At 38.8% G+C, this 18613-nt stretch overlaps 1 protein-coding gene across 1 annotated transcript in view; it reads left to right on the top strand.

The window, feature by feature from the left end:
* Positions 1 to 2737: 2737 nt before the first annotated feature.
* Positions 2738 to 18613, top strand: part of foxp3b (forkhead box P3b) — a 42415-nt gene continuing 26539 nt past the window's right edge. The window contains 1 exon segment of the mRNA XM_034087736.2: positions 2738 to 2768. The gene's annotated coding sequence lies outside the window, so the exon portion shown is untranslated.

Below are 18613 nucleotides of genomic sequence, written 5' to 3'. Positions count from 1 at the left end.
AATAAAAATCACAGTTGCATTACACACAATGCACTGTTTTTTGAGAACACAAATTCGTAACTAATGTAATTTTTACATTCTGACGAAAAATAAAAATAATTATGAATACAAATAAAATAAAAGAAGCCTCCCGTGAGTTACTACACGCTATAAAGTAGATTTAAAAAAACGTTGTATAGAATAAAAGCTCACTGCGGGACGTTGTAGAAATGCGTGTGTGCACCACGACAAAGGAGCCTCATTCACTTTACATTGGGGTTGTTTGCGTGGTGCAGACACGTAAATGTAACAAGTTCGTGACTCCACCACGCATTGTGGTGTTAAGGAGTCGTGGTGTAGTCACGCATTCTGGTGAGATCAGGTTGCTTCTGACCTGCTTCATGAGAGATATGTCATGTCACCTTTCATATGAACTGAAGCATTAAAATGCATTCATTAGCATAACAAGAGTTCAAATAGAGTTTAAAAATATGGGAGAAGAGACGCCAAGGGATGAAGTACCCAGGGTGTAATGAGGAATAAAAGGTCATTGCTTAAGTTCTTCCAATGACATGTAGAAGTGGAAGAATAATTGATTTAATAATAGTAGAATAGAATAGGTACCTTAGCCACGTGCTTATTATTGGGACCATGGTGCTCCACTAACCTTAACCTGCTTCATCAACCCGATCCACTCTTTACTGTCACATCAGGAAACAGTGAATTGAAAAGCTTTTACAGATATGTCTTGAGAAATTAGCAAACCACAAACAATTCAATTTTGATTAAGACATTCCAGAACAAGCGCCCAGCATTTGCTGCTTCTTACATTAAGGCAAGGCAAGGCAAGGCAAGGCAAGGCAAGTTTATTTATATAGCACCTTTCAACACAAGGCTACTGTAAATAGAAAGTTTTCTTTGAAATTCTGAATTTAAATTGTAACGTCAGTGGCCCTGGCAGAGTTTGCCCTCTAATGAAACATACACTCACCCCACGGCCCTCACATCCAACACATTGTCAGGGAAGGAGTGAATCATCAGCATATCGACAATATCATTTTCACTCTGAATCATACTCCCAAAGGCATCAGCGGAATAGCAGCCACATGTATGCCTGTGCTGAAGTTGCAGAATCTGAAAGTACGATCATCAAAGCTTCCGCGGATATTCACACGAGGACGCCGTTCACACCGGCCGATGCCTGGCTGCAACAACATGATGTACTGTTTCCAGGACACGTCCACATCGTATATAATTCGACAAATCATCACAACTTCAGCAAAACACATGACTTCAAATGTATTTCAAAAGTGAATTCTGTATTCCTGCCAATGACTGGTTGAAACACGCCTTCAGTATCAATGGCCTCACAGTCAGCTTGAAATGCATGGAAGGTAGATAACGGCAATCAAGAGGAACATTTGTGCTTTAGAAAAAAGCTAGCATTAATTTCAAATAGAATGTACTTGCAGAACAAATATATATATATATATATATATATATATTGAATAAATTATTGTAATGTTTTTTACATGAGAAAGTTGCCACAGGAGGATAATCAAACAACTGGTGGCTGTTAAACATACGTGCATAACATAAAGTAGTGATCTAATAAATTAATGAAATCAAATACAGTGTTCAATTTGAATTTAAATGTTCATTGTAAATAACATTAATTTTCATTTCTCACTTTAAAGCTCGCTGAAAATGCTCAGATTCATTTGGTAACAATAATAGCTTTGATTTGAGAATGCTAAATAGACCGAGTAGTTATTATTCTTTATAACCTCAGACATTATATATTGAAACAAAGTCATAGGAATACTTGCAAAGTAACTTACTGCTATGGATCATAATGTAATACATCATATACATACATACATATAAACATAATATACATAAATATATATATATATAATAGTTTTATTATTTTTGTTTATATCAAATATATATATGCATTTATATGTATATACATCTATATCAATCATATATATTTATTTATTACATATTTAACTAAGACCAACATCTTTCCCTATACTTTAAATAGAGACGCTACTATTGACTCATTCAGATGAAATAATCTGTGTGCAGTGCCAATGCTTAGCATGACGGCATGTTGTGTTCATGTAGTTCTGATGCATGAAGTCATCATGAAGTACATTAGCAGGCTGAACTTATGGTGAGGTGTTATTGAGTGAGGGCTGTGTCGACGTTGGCCCTGATGGCTTGTGTGCTTTGCTCTGGTGTGAAGCAGCGTACTCTCCATGTGTTCTCAGGTTGAGAGCGCGTTCGGAAAGTGTACAGCTTTCGATGCACTCTGTTATTGTGCTGTGATTTGCTGAGAGCTCCGTGCCTCACCTTTCCTCCTCTCCCTCTGAGGTACAAATACCGAGAGGAGGTCTGGGCCTCCTCTCGGAGACTGAGGCCGGCTGAGTGCGAACCTAAACAATTATCATAGTAAGATATATTCTTTCAAACAGTTCAACTGAAACTACAACTTCACTTCTTCAAACTTTATAAACTTTATTTGTGATGGTGAAGTTCACCTATTTCTTTCTCTTGTTGTTTTCTCTTTTCTAACTTTTGTTTTCTCTTAAACCTGAATAGCACAGCCGTGCAGGCGTCTAACAACGAGGTCTGTTTGACTTTTTCTCAAGCTTTCAGTTGCCAAAAAAACACAATACCATATTTCCTGTGGAATAACCCCCCCTCTAAATGATTTCACAGTGTCTCCCTCGAGAAAGTGAGAAGAAGAGACAGAGTCGAGAGGAGCTTCTGCGTGAGACACGGTAAGCTGCAAACCTTACTGTTTTACAGCAAACCTCAAATCATCGGACTAGCTCGTGACAGAGTGAAAGGAAATACATGAAATATGTGCAGGGTTAGAGAATGTGTTTAAAAACAGTTGATGCGTACATGCCTACATATTTCATATAGTGGATATTAACAGCAATCACAAAGCTTCTTTCTTTAAATAATCTGCAGATGACCTTGAAACGTCTTTGAATGAACGTGGAAAAGACATAAAGGTGTTATGGGTTTTATTTTCAAATTTGAGTTCAGTTCATTAGCAGTGAAATATTATCTATAATTGTATGATATACATATAATAAATCATTATATGAGAATTGTGGCAGAGGGTGTGAATACGCCCATTGGCTATAGGGTTTTTACATGTAAGTTAGCTTTGGTAAAATAACATAAAATAGAACAGTAATGTAATGTCATGTAATGAAACTGTACGCGCTCAGGCTCCTCCACTGAAATCCGCCTCTGATGTCTTTAAATAGACAGAAACTGTCTCCTAGGAGTCTGAGAGAGAGAAAAGAGACACATTACTCAGAATGAGCTTTGTTTTTTCTGTCCGGCCTCTAATTTCGCTTTTTTGACAACTACTTGATAAATATGGACCAGAACCGATTCAAAAGGTCAAGGAAAGAACCCTCTTTGGTTGAACTGGTCCCCATATGGGCACTGAAATATGAACTGGTGTATGGAGTGCAAGGGTTTTCCTTTGCTGTCTAATACCATAAGTACCAACATATTAAAATGTTATATTATATATATTATTATATTATATATCATTCAATTAAATTCTCCGTACAGATTAATCATTTACAAAACAGGCAGTGCTATGATAAGTGCGGTATAATACATTTAAACTTCCATGAAACTCTTTAAAAAGCCCACATGTTGATATAACTGATTCACAGTTCCACAGATCATGTGACCATAAATATTTTAAAAATACATCAGTATTTTAAAAACTGACATATGTTAATGCCTCCATGTCCCACACAAACATTAGCTGTGCTTAACACAGGAAACATGGTGATGATGTTTGAAGTATACAGAGGTGGGAAAGTTAACTAAGTACATTTACTCAAGCACTGTACTTAAGTACCATTTTGAGGTAATTTCACACAAGTATTACCATGTTGGTTACTCTGTACGTTTACTCCAGTACAATCTAACGCAAGTGTTAAAATCAGACTTTAGTTCCACCTGGAGTAAATCCACCAGCTACCCTGCAGTCTACAAAGTACTTCAGACTAGCTGCACCTTCACCAGCTACCCTGCAGTCTACAAAAGTCCTTCAGACTAGCTGCACCTTCACCAGCTTTGAGAACACTTTCATGATCAATCATTATAAAACATATCATATATATTATTCTGAAATGGACCAATCTGCACAACGACTACTTTTACTGTCGCTACTTTCACTATATTCTGATGAGAATACTTTTCTACTTTACTCGAGGAACATTTTGAATGCAGGACTTTTACTGAAACAGAGTATTCCTACTACACTGGTACTTCTACTTATATTCAAGTACAAGATCTGAGTATTCCCTCTACCTATGCACATATATATAAACATGTCATTGAATGTGGAGCCACCTGGATATACATTACTGATGTCTCTTGACATTTCCAGTAGCAGTAAAGTAAGTTGACTTACTTTAACTCATTGCTGTTCATTGCATGTATGTGAGTTTCACTGTGGACCTAACAACCAATGAGATCAAGCGTCGGGTTGCTCTCAAGCTAATCAGGGAAATGTCAGTCAAAAACCCATTTTCCAATTCCTGAACACAATCATCAGAATCAGAATTCCTTTATTTGGGGGGAATTGACATTGTTACAAGCAAAAGTAAAGGAGCCAAAATAGCTAAATATTAATAAGGAGGTATGCATAAAATATTAAAGATACAAGTTGAAATTACACAAATTACAATTTACAAAAATACACATCCAGGTGGACAAACAAAAAATACCAGAAACAGTATTTAAAATAAACAAGTGTAGCATGAATAAAGTAGTGCGATAGCAGCCGGGTAACAGTAGCACAAGCGCAAGTATATTGCGCTTTTATTAGAGATGTATTACAGTAGTTAAATTGTCTAACTACGAAATAGCAGTCAGTAATAATTATTATTATGAAGTGGTATTGCACATAGATGTGTGATAGTCTTTGTCTTTGTTGTTAAATGTGTTTATCATGTTTATTTATATACATGTTTGCCTTTAGCAGACGGACTGGAAAGGGGGAGGGAGAGGGTATAGGATGCATTAAGGCTACGGGACAACAAAGCTTTGTTTTATGCTCGCTCAAACAGTTGGCTGGGTTCATTCAGATCAAAGATCACAGATTTGAATATAAGAGTCTCCTACATACATTTACCTATATCAAGGATCAACGTATTAGGATGTATGACTTGAATTAGAACTATGAGTAATAAACCCACACAGTTAGAGTAGTCGCTGTCTGAGGCGCCTGCAAGTTTCCACACTGTAATGTGGCTGATTTCAATATCCTACAGGAAACACTTCTTCAAACCCTTTGTGGCCAACACATGGTGACTCACAGCCAAATATCAACCATCACATCAAATCCTTTCGAGTGTCGTGTTGTGACTAAAGCTCTCCTCTCTTTGATTTGGCTCTCGTAGGAGAGATAAAGTCAGGAAGGGAAGCCATAATGAGATGTGAGTGAGAAGCCACAAACATGCTGAGCCCTCTCACTTTCTTCTGAAGTCCTGTTTCTGTGGGTGTACATGTGCACAACTCATGTGAGGTCGCCTGTTTGTTTTTTGCAAAGATGCACACAACCGTGCAGCCTTCGAGAAATCTCTGATGTGACAGTCAGCGAGATGAAAGAAAGGACCCGGCTCTAACACTAACATTATAACTTCTGGCCAACCTGATCTCACCAGAATGCGTGACTCCACCACGACTCCTTAACACCACAATGCGTGGTGGAGTCACGAACTTTGTTACATTTGCGTGTCTGCACCACGCAAACAACCCCAATGTAAAGTGAATGAGGCTCCTTTGTCGTGGTGCACACACGCATTTCTCCAACGTCCCGCAGTGAGCTTTTATTCTATACAACGTTTTTTAAATCTACTTTATAGCTTGTAGTAACTCACGGGAGGCTTCTTTTATTTTATTTGTATTCATAATTGTTTTTATTTTTCGTCAGAATGTAAAAATTACATTAGTTACGAATTGTTGTTCTCAAAAAACAGTGCATTGTACGGTGGCCCTGAAGTGCAAGACACCACAGCATTTCACAAAACGCCACAGCGTTTCACAAAACGCCACAGCGTTTCAGAAAACGCCGCAGCGTTTCACAAAACGCCGCAGCGTTTCACAAAACGCCGCAGCATTTCACAAAAACGCCGCAGCATTTCAGAAAACGCTGCAAACAGTTGTTTTTGCTGCCAGTCAAGAAATGACGCTTCGTGATTAGCCCAACACATCAGCCGTTAGCTGTTAGCACACACTCAGAGCTCACAGCTCCTCATATCTGTTCAGAAACTGGACAAAAGTTAAACATATACAAAACACAGACTGTCATGGTGAATACAGTCGCTGCTTTATTTATGTCTGTATGACGTTGTTGTGAGTGTGGACGGAGCAGCTACAGGTTAGTTTAGCCTGATGGATCCGATTCCGATTTACATGGAGATACAGCCCGCCCCCTCTCCAGCGTCTTGTTTGTATGACAGGAGTAAACACAGAATTAATGCTTTATTAACTCATGGTTTTTAAGGGGCTTATCTCGATGTAAATACTATGGTAGACCACCCAATATTCGCATCGCTCTAATCGCTCGAGTTTCACCGCGGCTGTCAGCTGTGTTTGCTCCTGTCAATGCTGTCATTCAAACAAGAGGCGCTGGAGAGGGGACGGGGCGTATCTCCATGTAAATCCTACAACAAAATGAACATATTTGACCGTGATTTAATTGTAATACAAGGTGATGCCGAAGTAACTACATACTGATAACAGTTAGTAAAAACCATGAATTAACGCTTTGACAAGTCTGCAGACAAGACGGCAGGCGAAAAGCTTTTAAAATGCGTGTTTTCTGAATTGGATTCATCAGGCTAAACTAACCTGTAGCTGCTCCGTCCACACTCACAACAACGTCATACAGACATAAATAAAGCAGCGACTGTATTCGCCATGACACAGACAGTCTGTGGTTTGTACATGTTTAACTTTTGTCCAGTTTCTGAACAGATATGAGGAGCTGTGAGATCTGAGTGTGTGGTAACGGCTGATGTGTTGGGACCATACGTTGTGGGACCATGGTTGGGACATATTTCGCTGTCGGGTGTTGACCAATCACGAAGCGTCATTTCTTGACTGGCAGCAAAAACAACCAATCACAGCAGTGCTTCTCTGGCTGGCTCTGTCCAATCACAAACAAGAAGTGTTCTCCCTAAAGGAATACCCTTTCCGTCCAATGTGAAATGCTGTGGTGTTTTCTGAAATGCTGCGGCGTTTTCTGAAATGCTGTGGTGTTTTGTGAAATGCTGTAGTGTTTTCTGAAATGCTGTGGTGTCTTGCACTTCAGGGCCACCGTAGCATTGTGTGTAATGCAACTGTGATTTTTATTAAATTAGTTAGTTTTTAAGGAAGGCCAGAGCTTCAGCTGTGTCAAATAGATTGTTCCCTTTAGTTAACGTTATTTAAAAGATAATGATCATGTCCCCTGTATTGTATTACGAGCGTCCATTCCTATTGGATAACGGAGAATTGTACACCCGGAAGTAAGTACTCCTCTTACTGTCGATTGATTTTACAGTGATATCTGCACTACTCATCGACTAAAAAACACCAAATTGTCCTTGTTAATTACACAACATTGATTGGTTTGAATTGTGTACAATGCTTTTGTATTTTCCCCCTTCGATTCGGAGAAACAAATATTTTTTCGGAGTTTTTGGACGGCAGAAGACACTACACTACCCAGAATCCTCAGCTATCGTTTGGGACTACACCATGTGCTTAGCTTGACAAACCCCGTGATCAGTCCTCAAGCTCTTTGATTGGTTGACCTCCAACTGCATTCCATATAAAAAAACGTTTCGTAAAAGAGAAAATCATACTTTATTCAGCAGTGCTTGCTTTACTCTTTGAAAGTCGTCACATGAATGCATTGTAATAAATGGTTTGGCTGCATTAAATATTACACATCTGTCGTAGTTCTTTATTTATCTACAGAGATCGGGCATCAGAATACACCGGAAACTATTCTTTTACCGTTCTGTTTTAATTTCACAATAAAGTTAGTAGTAATATTTTGTTTTGATATTATTGTTTTTTATTAACTACTAGACGACTGGGTCATGTTAAGACCATCTTTTTTTTGTTGCTATGGGTTTTTTCCATCGCTTTTGTGTTACAAATATCAAAACAATAACAAAATAATATTCGTCGTAAACTAAACCGGAAACAGCAGTATATTTTATTTTGTTAACACTGTAAACTTGAGAGCCTTTTAACCCAAACCACCTACTGGTTGAAGCACGTTATTGCACGTTTAGAGTAATTGCAATGCAGGAAGATTGTGTTGCTTTTTAATGACTGTTTAAAATGTCTTTCATTTTTGTAAAGCACTTTTGAATGTGTTATATTTTATGAAAACATTTAAATATTAAGAGTACATACAAAATAGTGGGAAAGTAGAAGGTCAATTATATACATATAGAATAGAAAATATCAAGAAGATACTCAAATGATATCTAGAGTAAAACAGTTTAGTGCCTGATAGGAGGATGTGCTAACTAATAAGGCTTTAATTAAAGAAATGTGCAGAATACGACAGTGTAATGGTGGAGGTACACACACATTGATAGATGTCTTGTAATGCACTGTTGAGGAACCTGTGACCCAAGTTGTTCATTCATTGCATAACTACACTGTTGTGTATATGATATGTCAATAAACCTTAGAAAATCTTGAAGTCTTGAAAGGGATGTGCAAAATAGCAATTATATACAGTCTTTAATGAACTATTAGAGAATAACGAGTAATGAATATGCTTTATTTGCAGATACATATTTAGTCTTCTCAAGCACCAACAATCAAATATCTCTCCTGATTGTTGGCACTTGACAATCACCTTCACTGAATTTCATTCAGGTATAACTAAAGTCTGATTTAAGGGTTGTTTATATTTCACATCATTAATCCAAATCTGTAAAGTAACTAAAATAAATGTAGTGGAGTAAAAATACCAGGTTAACCTTAAAGAAAGCCCTCAGGATTATAAAAGACCCCATCACCCCAGCCACAAACTGTTCTGTCTGCTGCAGTCTGGCAGGCGGTACCGCAGCATCCGGACTAAAACCACCAGACACAGAGACAGCTTCATCCCACAGGGCACAGGCTATTAAATACCTGAACTTAGAAATAACATCCATCTGGCTGCTACTTAGAAATTATTTATCTAATATATCATATTCTAATCACTTGTATATAGACTCTTATTGCACTATTTCACTATTTTTTCTGTGTATCTGTTTTATTGCGTAGCACTGTTGGAGGAGCCTGTGACCTAAGGGGAGGAGGGGGTAGGACACGTTCGATTCCTGTTTTGAATAGTGTGCCGTCGATGGGTTTCATTCCATTTCAAAGTCCTTTTGGACGCTCTGTGTAAACTTCACGCATCCAATCACAGAGCTTGAGGACTGATCACGGGGTTTGTCAAGCTAAGCACATGGTGTAGTCCCAAACGATAGCTGAGGATTCTGGGTAGTGTAGTGTCTTCGGCCATCCTAAAAATCCGAAAAAATATTTGTTTCTCCGAATCAAAGGGGAAAATACAAAAGCATTGTACACAATTCAAACCAATCAATGTTGTGTAATTAACAAGGACAATCTGGTGTTTTTTAGTCGATGAGTAGTGCAGATATCACTGTAAAATCAATCGACAGTAAGGAGAATAGGCTACTTACTTCCGGGTGTAAAATTCTCCGTTATCCAATGGGAATGGACGCTCGTAATACAATACAGGGGACATGATCATTATCTTTTAAATAACGTTAACTAAAGGGAACAATCTATTTGACACAGCTGAAGCTCTGGTCTTCCTTAAAAACTAACTCATTTAATAAAAATCACAGTTGCATTACACACAATGCACTGTTTTTTGAGAACACAAATTCGTAACTAATGTAATTTTTACATTCTGACGAAAAATAAAAATAATTATGAATACAAATAAAATAAAAGAAGCCTCCCGTGAGTTACTACACGCTATAAAGTAGATTTAAAAAACGTTGTATAGAATAAAAGCTCACTGCGGGACGTTGTAGAAATGCGTGTGTGCACCACGACAAAGGAGCCTCATTCACTTTACATTGGGGTTGTTTGCGTGGTGCAGACACGTAAATGTAACAAAGTTCGTGACTCCACCACGCATTGTGGTGTTAAGGAGTCGTGGTGTAGTCACGCATTCTGGTGAGATCAGGTTGCTTCTGACCTGCTTCATGGAGAGATATGTCATGTCACCTTTCATATGAACTGAAGCATTAAATGCATTCATTACATAACAAGAGTTCAAATAGAGTTTAAAATATGGGAGAAGAGACGCCAAGGATGAAGTACCAGGTGTAAATGAGGAATAAAAGGTCATTGCTTAAGTTCTTCCAATGACATGTAAGAAGTGGAAGAATAATTGATTTAATAATAGTAGAATAGAATAGGTACCTTAGCCACGTGCTTATTATTGGGACCATGGTGCTCCACTAACCTTAACCTGCTTCATCAACCCGATCCACTCTTTACTGTCACATCAGGAAACAGTGAATTGAAAAGCTTTTACAGATATGTCTTGAGAAATTAGCAAACCACAAACAATTCAATTTTGATTAAGACATTCCAGAACAAGCGCCCAGCATTTGCTGCTTCTTACATTAAGGCAAGGCAAGGCAAGGCAAGGCAAGGCAAGTTTATTTATATAGCACCTTTCAACACAAGGCAATTCAAAGTGCTTTACAAAAAACGAAAGACATGGCAAAATGCAAAGTGGCATTTAAAATCAGTCATTCAAAAGAAAAGATAATAAAATAAACATTGAAAGAAAAAATACATGGATAAAAGTTACAGTGCAGTTTAAGATGTGAATAGTTCAATTAAAAGCAGTGATTAAAGCTCACCTATTATGCAGAATCTACTTTTTCATATTTGTTATACACAGTGGCGAACCGTGTCTATCACAACTGGACCTTCTGTCGACACACACCTATTATAATGTCCGTCTTTTCACTGAATTGTCGTCTTGAAAAGGGTACTCACAACAATTCCTCAACAACTTCCTCTTCACCTGTTGCACTTGTCATTTCAACCTTAAAAACAATAAATGAATTGCTTCGTCGTATTCATCTAGATCCTCTGCCTCGAGCCAGTGAACTAGCGGGCCTTCTAGAATACCCTGGAACCGAGGGACACTCCGAAAGAACACGCCCATTGGCTACAAATCAATATATGATTGGTTGATCAAACTGTCAGTCCAAACGTACGCTCTCATTCGGTGCAACGGCCAGGGCATTTGATCAAGGATGTAGAATACCTTGGTGAAGGATATTCTACCCAGAGACCCAGAACGAGATCTGATTGGTTGCTTTCTTTTCTAACACAAAACCACTGAAATGCGTAGAGCATGGTCCGAGAAGGACAAACAAATCAACGTAACACTGTAATATTACAGATCAACAACACAGATACCATTCTCATTTATTCATTTTATATACATTTTATTACATTAGTATATAATTAAATCGATTTTTTGTTTGTTTTATCTGAGTGTTCCAGGGTATTCTCTGAATACCTCGAAGGCCCTGACGGTTCGCCACTGGTTATACATCAACATGTGTCTCCTCTTCGTCATGTCTCTTCTACATCAACATGTGTCCCCTCTTCTTCATGTCTCTTCTACATCAACACGTGTCTCCTCTTCGTCATGTCTCTTCTACATCAACATGTGTCCCCTCTTCTTCATGTCTCTTCTACATCAACATGTGTCCCCTCTTCTTCATGTCTCTTCTACATCAACATGTGTCCCCTCTTCTTCATGTATCTTCTACATCAACATGTGTCCCCTCTTCTTCATGTATCTTCTACATCAACATGTGTCCCCTCTTCTTCATGTCTCTTCTACATCAACATGTGTCCCCTCTTTTTCATGTCTCTTCTACATCAACCTGTGTCCCCTCTTCTTCATGTCTCTTCTACATCAACATGTGTCCCCTCTTCTCCATGTCTCTTCTACATCAACATGTGTCCCCTCTTCTTCATGTCTCTATATCAACATGTGTCCCCTCTTCTCCATGTCTCTTCTACATCAACATGTGTCCCCTCTTCTTCATGTCTCTATATCAACATGTGTCCCCTCTTCTCCATGTCTCTTCTACATCAACATGTGTCCCCTCTTCTTCATGTCTCTATATCAACATGTGTCCCCTCTTCTCCATGTCTCTTCTACATCAACATGTGTCCCCTCTTCTTCATGTCTCTTCTACATCAACATGTGTCCCCTCTTCTCCATGTCTCTTCTACATCAACATGTGTCCCCTCTTCCCCATGTCTCTTCTACATCAACATGTGTCCCCTCTTCTCCATGTCTCTTCTACATCAACATGTGTCCCCTCTTCTCCATGTCTCTTCTACATCAACATGTGTCCCCTCTTCTTCATGTCTCTTCTACATCAACATGTGTCCCCTCTTCTTCATGTCTCTTCTACATCAACATGTGTCCCCTCTTTTTCATGTCTCTTCTACATCAACCTGTGTCCCCTCTTCTTCATGTCTCTTCTACATCAACATGTGTCCCCTCTTCTCCATGTCTCTTCTACATCAACATGTGTCCCCTCTTCTTCATGTCTCTATATCAACATGTGTCCCCTCTTCTCCATGTCTCTTCTACATCAACATGTGTCCCCTCTTCTTCATGTCTCTATATCAACATGTGTCCCCTCTTCTCCATGTCTCTTCTACATCAACATGTGTCCCCTCTTCTTCATGTCTCTATATCAACATGTGTCCCCTCTTCTCCATGTCTCTTCTACATCAACATGTGTCCCCTCTTCTTCATGTCTCTTCTACATCAACATGTGTCCCCTCTTCTCCATGTCTCTTCTACATCAACATGTGTCCCCTCTTCCCCATGTCTCTTCTACATCAACATGTGTCCCCTCTTCTCCATGTCTCTTCTACATCAACATGTGTCCCCTCTTCTCCATGTCTCTTCTACATCAACATGTGTCCCCTCTTCTTCATGTCTCTTCTACATCAACATGTGCCCCCTCTTCTTCATGTCTCTTCTACATCAACATGTGTCCCCTCTTCTCCATGTCTCTTCTACATCAACATGTGTCCCCTCTTCTTCATGTCTCTTCTACATCAACATGTGTCCCCTCTGTGGAAAGAGACTCTGAAAGTTTCAGGAACAAAGATTTTCTCTCTTTTTGATCCATTTCTATAAAAACCTGTCTGAAAATGAGCTGATCAGATTTTGGCCACTTTATGATGTCATAACGATGTTTTGTCTTGTGTAACCATTAGCCAATCAGCAACCAAGGTAACCCCCCCCCCCCCTGATCATTGCAGCGTGGTGTGTTCCAGCCAAACACTTGACATGTTTTATCTGAGACCTGAGAGTTACTGATGAAGCACGGGATAATAGGGGACCTTTAAACGGGGAAATAGCATTGGACATCGAGCATTGTCCTTTATTGTTGATCTACAAGTTAATACATGGAACAACATTGGTTTGTTTAAGGTATTCTTCAGGCCAGAAAGGGCCTTTATTAGAGATGTGTCGAGTCGAGAGGGCAAGACAGAGGGGAGGACTTTGCTTGAATGTTCGGCCGGTTGGGATTCAAACTGTCTTTTTAACAAAGTATCATTATGTATAACAACCTTAAATAAGCTCCGTTATCAAATATGTTTTGCAGCCCCAGACACACTTACTTTGGGGGCAGAAGTGATCAGGGCGGTCCGAGCAGCTCTCTTTCTTACATGTGGCAGCAGCTTTGAACCTGCATTATGTGTTTAAGATCTGACCGTGTGGTAAAGCTAAGTTTACAAGGTAAACTATCTCAATACGGTTAAAATCAAATGTTTCAGTATCCCTTTAAATACACTGTAACCTTTAGGGTGGGCCATTAGTGGTTTGAACTACTCAGTGAAAGACAATTAAAGAGTGAATTACACTTTGATACGTTTCTATTAAAAAAGTCCTGATTTCAAGTCATTATTCAAATCAAAAGGAACTGAAGTAAAGCTGACTACACACATTTATTCATACAACAAAGTGTGAGAGTGCTTGATGTTTAAAAGCTGGAGTATCAATGTTAGAATGAGAATATGACAGCTTGGTGGAACTGAGAGCTGAGTAGAACACTTTTCCAGGACAGATACCATCTGATTTGGAAATAGCCTCCAGGCATCTTCGACAGGTGGTTACAGGAACACCGTGCCGCACTAAAGTGGAGCAGCTTCCTCTCACTCATTCTGTAGACTGCTGTGGTGGTGCTCTGTGTGTGTGTGTGGTGTGTGTGTGTGTGTGTGTGTGTGTGTGCGTGCGTGTGCGTGTGCGTGCGTGCGTTCGGCGTAGGTGTGTGTGTCACTGCACCTGCAACCACAGCCTCTGTGTCAGAAGGCCTGCAGCAGGAAATGTTTTGAACCACGACAGACTTGTACATGGCTGCAGTGAATGCTGCATGCTGATTGGCTAAAGCTGGTTGCATTATTTTGAGATAAACACATATTGACTTCACACAATACATACATTAAGGAAATAAATACTTTAAATAATTAGTGAGCATTAATTAATGCAAAAAGAATATTCAAACAGTCCAGGTTCATTGCTGCCTGTGGTTAGGGATCAGCAACTCTCCCGCTGGCGAAGCTTTATCCCAGACGACCCCCAACATGTTACTGGTTCAGGATCAGCATCTGGGGACGGCTGAGAGCAATGACAGGAAGTCATACACTTTAGCATATGGAATGTTCTGGCCATCCCTTGACTTCTTCACTCTTAACCCAAACCAGAATGTCACACCTCCTCAAGCCAATGTAAGTGTAGCACGCCATCTACAGGTTAAACTGTATAACAGCACACAAACTAAATAGCAGTATATAGGATTAATTCAGTGCACGTGTAATAAAGTTAGATGAACATGTAATTGTAAATAAATGTAAATAACTAAAAATTAAATAGTAGGGGTATCTGTTTTTATCTAACTATGCATTACATGCAGTGGCGGCTGGTGCATTTTTCTCTAGGGGGGGCTCTACACAAACTCAAAACATGTCATATTATAACGCAGGGCTAGCTCAACGGCACACAGCACTTGATACAGTCTATTATTTTAGTGCCTGTTTTTGTCAACCTCCTTATTATGCTTACTGATCCCTATCCTGTAGCCCTCATTGGACAGCTGTTTACTTTCCTACACATGGCTAGTCGCATAGCATCATCCATGTGGACTCTAGTTTGTTCATAAAGCAGCTCCTTGAAAAAGAGCACGTATACTGCCTTCCTCTGTCCTTGACTCCTGCCTATGTCCGGCTGATCAGGTCCGAGCTCTTTCACTTTCAGCTTTCCCTCCAGTGTCCTCCTCTCAAAGGATGTTTCTTTAAGTGATTAAACATCATTTTCCTTCTCCATATTCGCTATCCAGTTTTGTTTACACTCCGTCTCCGTCTAATTCTCTCATTCAAACGTCAATCACTCGCTCCTGCTGCCCCCTAGTTGTTGGCTGCTTTTGGCACAGCTTGGTGCGCCCCGAGCTGCTCCTATCTGTTGCATTGAAGAGGTGCGGACGGCGCATGCACTACTTATAATTAGAGTCAATGGGCAAAGATTTCTGTGCCCCAAGCAGGAAACACGTGACTTATCAGTAACTTTAGACATCGTAAAACCATTTTTATCTATATTTTATTCAACTGACACCAACTATATAATACCTTGTTCATTACAAAATAAATGTACACAATTATTAACATTTAAATATTTTTTAATGACAATCTAGAATTTTGGAAGAGGTGGGGCGGCGCCCCTAGCACCCCTATGGGCCGCCCGCCACTGATTACATGCTTCACCTTTTACAGACGGTACACATGCTCTCAAATGAATTATCAATGTGAACCATTTTTTTAAAAGCCCTCTTGAATTAATAAGTATTGAGTGTAACAAATTACTAATTTGTTCACCTGACTAGGGATGGGTATCGAGAACTGATAGTAAATTAGTACTTGTACCTAATTGGTCAGTACCTACGTTTCGATAATCTCCTAAACAATCTGTTTACTTGTTAAGCGACGGATGGTGATGAGCGCACTGCTTGTGCATAGAGGCATTCAAAGCATTTTAAATGCTGAGCCTCATCTCTCAATGCTCTGATTCAGTATGTGATCCCCACAGTCAAAGCCGACAAGAAAAAACATGCATGTAAAGGAGGTGTTTGACTCAACCTGATCTCACCAGAATGCGTGATTCCACCACGACTCCTTAACACCGCATTGCGTGGTGGACTCACGAACTTTGTTACATTTACGTGTCTGCACCACGCAAACAAGCCCAATGTAAAGTGAATGAGGCTCCTTTGTCGTGGTGCACACACGCATTTCTACAACGTCCTGCAGTGAGCTTTTATTCTATAAAACGTTTTTTTTAAATCTACTTTATAGCTTGTAGTAACTCACGGGAGGCTTCTTTTATTTTATTTGTATTCATAATAATTTTTATTTTTGGTCAGAATGCATTATGGTGCATTAGTTACGAATTTTTGTTCTCAAAAAACAGTGCATTGTGTGTAATACAACTGTGATTTTTATTAAATTAGTTAGTTTTTAAGGAAGGCCAGAGCTTCAGCTGTGTCCAATAGATTGTTCCCTTTAGTTAACGTTTTTTTTTAAAGAACATTATATTCCTATTTGATCCTGTCTCCTTTATTGTATTACGGAGAGCAATGTGAGCGTCCATTCCCATTGGATAACGCAGGATTTTACCCTGGAAGTAAGTATTCCCCTTACTGTCGATTGATTTTACAGTGATATCTGCACTACTCATCAACTGAAAAACACCAGATTATCCTTGTTGATTACACAACATTGATTGGTTTAAGTTGAGTGCAATGCTTTTGTAATTTCCCCCTTTTATTCGGAGAAACAAATATTTGTTCAGTTTAGGATGGCCCGAAGACACTACACTACCCAGAATCCTCAGCTATTGGCATTCCATATGCAAAACAACTTTATTCAGCAGTGCTTGCTTTACTCTTTTAAAGTCATCACATGAATGCATTGTAAATATTACACATCTGTCGTAGTTCTTTATTTATCTACAGAGATCTGGCCTCAAAATAGACCGGAAACTATTCTTTTACCGTTCTGTTTTAATTTCACAATAGAGTTAGTAGTAATAATTTGTTTTGATATTATTGTTTTTTATTAACTACTAGACCGCTGGGTCATGTTAAGACCATATTTTCTGTGTTGCTGTGGGGTTTTTCCATCGCTTTTGTGTTACAAATATCAAAACAATAACAGAATATATCCATCGTAAACTAAACCAGAAACAGCAGTATATTTTATTTTGTTAACACTGTAAACTTGACAGCTTTTTAACCTATGTTTTTAACCCATACCTCCTACTGGTTAAAGCACGTTATTACACGTTTAGAGTAATATTGAAATCTTAAAAAGGGATGTCCAAAATAGCAATTATATACAGTTTTTAATTAACTATTTGTAGAGAATAACGAGTAATGTATATACTTTATAGGGATCTGCAGATACATATTTAGTCTTCTCAAGCACCAACAATCATTACATTACATTACATTGCATTTAGCTGACACTTTTATCCAAAGCGAATTACAATAAGTACATTCGACCAACAAAATACAAGCTTGAAGAAAACAGAATCATAAAGTACATCAGGTTTCATAGAGCAAAACATTTCAAGTGCTACTCAATTGGCTTTAGATAAGCCAGTCCTCCAATCAAATATCTCTCCTGATTGTTGGCACTTGACAATCACCTTCCCTGAATTTTACTCAGGTGTAACTAAAGTCTGCTCCTCTGAGACCCACATAGGACATTTCTGTTTTTGTATATTTTTGTGTTTTGCCTAATAAATTGTCATTTCTTTGCAGTAAAATCAAGTTTTACACATCCCAGAAATCAACACAACCTCAGCTAATGATATGTGTCACTCATTAGAGACTTATATACACTATAATAGGGGATATTTGCCCATAAATAAAAAATAAATAAAAAACGGAGCTTGAATGTTTTACTTATTTCATTAAAAAGAACTGCTAACCATAACATTGAAAGAAACATTCAACACAGAAAATTGCACACATTTATTATCATTGTATCATAACTGATTAGAAGATTCTAACGTATTCTGTTCAATAGTTATGCCCATTCTTTTGGGCAGTGTCCATGGGCGTTTTTTTGCGAAGAATTGTCATTTTCTGTCCTGCCAATTTTGAAGAGTACACATGATATATCATGTCCTCAATCACACATGGCATGCTGAGCAGATTCGTCTGAATTTTCATCAACATTGTCCCCTTGAAAAATCTGCTCCAAAGCCTCAGCTGTAGTAAACGTCTTTGCCGTCCTTGTTTACTTTCAAAACACTAAAAGAACGTATTCCAACTTTTATTTATTTATTTCGCGCATGGAATTATACCGGCTCTCATTTCAGTAAACATAACATCAGAACAGACAGGCAACCCTCTGAATCAGACTCCGATTGGCTGTGACTGCATCCACTCAGAGTGTCCGATTCAGAAACGTGACTCTTTCACTCTTT

Source organism: Pseudochaenichthys georgianus, chromosome 7 (genome assembly GCF_902827115.2).
Source record: "Pseudochaenichthys georgianus chromosome 7, fPseGeo1.2, whole genome shotgun sequence".
Lineage (NCBI taxonomy): Eukaryota > Metazoa > Chordata > Actinopteri > Perciformes > Channichthyidae > Pseudochaenichthys > Pseudochaenichthys georgianus.
Note: the sequence above shows the minus strand (reverse complement) of the source record. Positions and strands in the feature narration are given on the sequence as shown.